Here is a 4,777-nt window from a genome sequence, read left to right on the forward strand (position 1 = left end):
CAAACGACTACCTCGTATATATATATATATATCATGAAGTTTTTCATCATGGTTTCTGGGAACTTTATTGGAGCTCTACCAGGGATTTTGGCGTGATGGCTTCTTTGTTTCAATTACTAGTGATTCTCTGGTCAATTTCCTTTGCCGGAGAATTTTGAGGTGTTATTCTATTACTGTTGGTGTACTTTTCCTTTTTCTTGGTGTTTCTTCTATTTTTTGGTTTTCCCGGGCATTCTAGATTCTAATTCTTTATTGGTTTCACTGTTCTATTGAATTTGGGAGATCAATTTCTTAGTGATCTTCTTTTCTAGGATTTATAATCTACGCTATTTTTTTGGTTGATGGTTCTATTCATTGGAAATTATGGCACAAGATTTATCTGTGGCTGACCCGAATTATATTGGGAACGGATCGTTTGCTGATATAGTTGGCAGATCTACTGGGGTGCTTCTTTAGGAGATAAACTGGCCTTCCCGCAACTTTACGATGATTCCATGTCTAACAAGGCTGATTTTATCTTTTTCAAGAAAGGGTCCAAGAAAGCAGGCAAACATGCTATTGTTTTCTCTGAGTCTGATAATGATAAACTACTGATAATTACAAATTTACCTTAATTGGTAAATTTCAATTAGGACATCCAAGATGGATATTATTCGAAGAGTCTTTGATGATTTCAAATTGGCGGGAAGCTGGAAGGTAGGGCTTTTTGATGGTCGTCATATTATGATTTATCTTACAAGGGAAGGGATTATGCTCAGATTTTTTCTAAGAAACTTGTTGCTATAGATGGAGCATCAATGAAGATATTAAAATAGTCTTTACATTTCGACCCTGCACATGAACCTCCTATTATCCTTATATGGTTTAATTTACCTGGATTAAAATTCCCTTTCTTTAATCATCAAGTTCTATTCTTCATTGGATCAATTCTTGGTAGAACCATGAAATTGGAGATTTCCACTTTTAATTTAACTTGACCTTCAGTTACTTGAATCCTAGTGGAAAGGGATATAACTCTTCCTGAAATTGATGAAGTTTGGTTAGGGACTGAACATAATGGTTACTGGCAATCCATTGCGATGGAACAAAAACCTTTCTATTGTTACCATTGTAAAATTTTGACCATACTAAAGAAAGATGCTATAGACTTAATCCTTCTTTGAGATCTCAAAAAAAGGATATCAATGTTCCTAATAGAGAGGAGGAGCTTATTCAGAAGTAGAATTTTCCCTCTGATATTAATTTTATTCCACTGCAGACACTTTCTTCTCCTCAACTAGAAGCTCTTGTTCAGACAGATAATATAACTATCAATATTATTACTAATAATGTGTTGAACTATGTTGGTATGCCATTGGAAGCAAGATATGACCTATAAGAAATTAATACTAATATGAATGATACATTGATTTCTTAGCCTGTAGCCATACCATTACCTATTCTTTCTCCAATTCCAACACAGTTACAAACTAATCATCCTGTTTACCTTCCAATAATGTCATTGAGATGCCAGAAAGGATTAATTACCCTATTGCTAACTCTTCAAATGAAACTGATATTGTTGATGACAGTTTACATTATCTCAGATAATCTATGGAGGAAAATTGGGAATTTTAGAGAGGTAGAAGGAAACATAAGAGACATTGGGAGTTAAAAAATTTGCTAAATGATAATTTAGTAGATCCTTGTCAGGAACAGTTACATGGGAGACCTACTAGAGTCTCCAGAACTTTAAATCTATGATCAAAAAGATGTGTTGGGACATCAGGGGAATCTCTGATTATAATTCTCTAATGAGACTTGAAAATATAAATAGAATTCATTATTTTGCTTATTTTGCTATATTGGAACCTCTTACTCAGACTCTTCCTAAAAAGATTACTAGAAGTTTTTCTCATTTTGATATTGTTTCTAATATCAATAATAAGATTTGGTTATTTTGCAAAAAAGACAATCAGTATCATGTAATTGTGAGTCATGATCAATTTCTTCATGTTCTTTTTAAGTGAGTTTTTTTGGAAACTACTGCTACTTTTATCTATGCTGGTAGTAGACTGAGAGATAATAAGGAGCTTTGGAGACATTTAAAAACTTTGTAAACTACTATTCAAGGGACTTGGTTAGTTGGTGGTGATTTTATCAGTGTGGCAAACCCCAATGAGAAGTGGGGTGATAAACCTGTTGATTTAGAAAAAAATGACTTTTTTCTGATAACATTAATGCTGCTTATTTGGTTGAACTTCCTTTCCAATGTCCTTTAGATACTTGGAAAAGAGGGAAATTACATAAAAGATTTGATAGATTCTTAGTAAATTCTCAGTGGATGGAAACTTATCAATACTCTACGACCTCTCATCTTCCTTATACTTGTTCTGATCGTAGACCTTTATTGTTGTCTATTTCTATTTCAAGTTATTAGCCCTAGGCTAGATTCAAAATTTTCAATGTTTGGACTGAACATTGTGATTTTCTTGCTTTTTTAATATGTATGGATTGCTAATGATACTCTTCCTCCTTGGAAAAGGCTTTGGATTGTCCAAAAAATCAGTGGCTCGACAGCTTAAATCTTGGAATTGGAATGTTTTTGGTGATCTTTCTCATAAAGTTAAAGAGGCTGAAAAAGTTGTTAATTAAAGCAAAAATTGATGTAGCTCTTATTGCTGAAAAAGAACTTGTTTCTGCTAATGCTAATCTGGTTCAAGCAATTAACTGGGAGGAGAACTTCAAACAAAAAACTGCTATGAAGAGATTTATTGATGGGGATCGAAATACCAAATTTCATCATGCATGTATTAAACATAGGAGGAACTCTAATGCTATTTTCAAGATCAAGGATGGTACTGGTACTTGGTTACATGATACGGATTAGATCTCAGTTAATGCACTACAATATTTTTAGCAGTTTATGAATGTGCCACATAACTGTAATTTTAATCTTTTTGATGATTCTCTATTTGCTGCTGATATACAGTTTACTTACACTCTTGATCTAACTTCTATTCCTTCTAAAGATTAAATTTGGAAGATTTTAAGTGCTATTGATGGGGAGAAAAGTGCAGGTGCTCATGGTTTTACTTCCAATTTTTATATCAAATCCTGGTTAATAGTAAAATTGAGAGTTTATTGCATATGTACAAAGCTTCTTCAGCGGTGTAAATATGCCTAAATATTTTGCTATGTCTATTATAACTCTTTTACAAAAAGATGATATTAAGAGTAGCTAGGAAAAGTTCAGATCAATTGCTCTTACTAAAGTTATTTCGAAGATTATTAGTAAAATTTTAGTATTCATAATACAAAAAACTTCTACCCTCTATTATCTCCCCTAATCAATCTACATTTTTTAAGGGTAGGCATATAACTGATAATGTTCTTCTCAATCAAGAGCTTCTTCTAGATTTTGATCGTCCTTGTAAAGCTGGAAATTTGATGTTCAAGTTAAATGTTTCTAAAGCTTATGATACAATAAGCTGGCAATTTGTTTTGGCTGTCCTGGAAGTAAAGGTTTTCCTTCTAACTTTTGTCAGATTATTTAAAGATGGTTATAGACCAATTATTATACCATTCTCATCAATGGAAATTCTTCAAGTTTTTTTCAAGCTAAAAGGGGAATAAAGCAAGAAGATCCACTTTCTCCCACGATCTTTATTTTGGCTATGGATTATCTTTCCAAATTACTTAATCAGGCTTATTCATCTCATGAATATATTTGGTATGCTAATAAAGCAAATTTTAACATTAGACATCTTATATATGTTGATGATGTGATTATTTTTTCCAATGCTTCTAAACCTATGTAAGGAAGATTTATAATATTTAACTCTATTCCAAGAGCCATCTGGGCTCTTTTTTAATTCTAGTAAATGTCAAATTATTTTTAGCAATAAAGTGAAAGCAGCTTCCAAACTTTGGATTAAAGATCTTACCCATTTCAAATCTGTCAAGTTTCCTATTAATTACCTGGGAAGACATCTTATTAAGGGAAGAAAACCAGAGACTCATTTTGATGAGGTGATCTCTAAAATTTTTAAACAGATTTCTTGTTGGACTAATACATTTCTCTCCACTTCTGGTCAGATTACACTCATTAAGAGCATTTTTCCTCCCATTTATATGTATATGTTACAAATTTTTAAGATGAAAAAGAGCTCTCAAGTAATTCTGGAAAGAATTCTTAACAGATTTCCCTGGGAAGGAAAACATCAAAAAATTCATTGGATGAAATGGGAAAAAGCAATGTCTTCTTATCCCTACAAGTGGTTTGGGGATTAAATCTTTCAACCATCTTCATAAGATTTTCTACTGCAAATTATGGATAAAATTTTGGGCTCAAAATACTATTTGAGCTGATTTTATGTGAGTGAAATATTGTAAACATACTCATCCAATTCTCAATCAGAGAAAATTAGGTGATTGTAGAACTTGGTGTGAACTTTTTAAAATAAGAGATGAAGCTGAAGATCTTTATACTTGAGACATTGGTGAAGGTAAGATTGACTTCTGGCTTGACAACTGGCTTCTTGATGTCAAAATTGTTGAAAACTATGGGGACATTGCTCCGTTAACGATCAATAAATGTTGGCTCAATAATCATTGGAATACTTATTTAATTATAAATATGGTTAATTGTCGGCACTACTTTTGGTGTGGGGTTTGCCCGTAAGAAGCTGTCGGTCATCGGAATTGAAATCCCGTTGCCCGCTTCGGAAGGACATTAAAAAAAATTTTAATTTTGAAAAAGATGAAGTCAAACTGACCCCATAATTTTCATAGTTTA

This window comes from Phalaenopsis equestris, unplaced genomic scaffold (genome assembly GCF_001263595.1).
Source record: "Phalaenopsis equestris unplaced genomic scaffold, ASM126359v1 Scaffold226392, whole genome shotgun sequence".
NCBI classification, from domain to species: domain Eukaryota; kingdom Viridiplantae; phylum Streptophyta; class Magnoliopsida; order Asparagales; family Orchidaceae; genus Phalaenopsis; species Phalaenopsis equestris.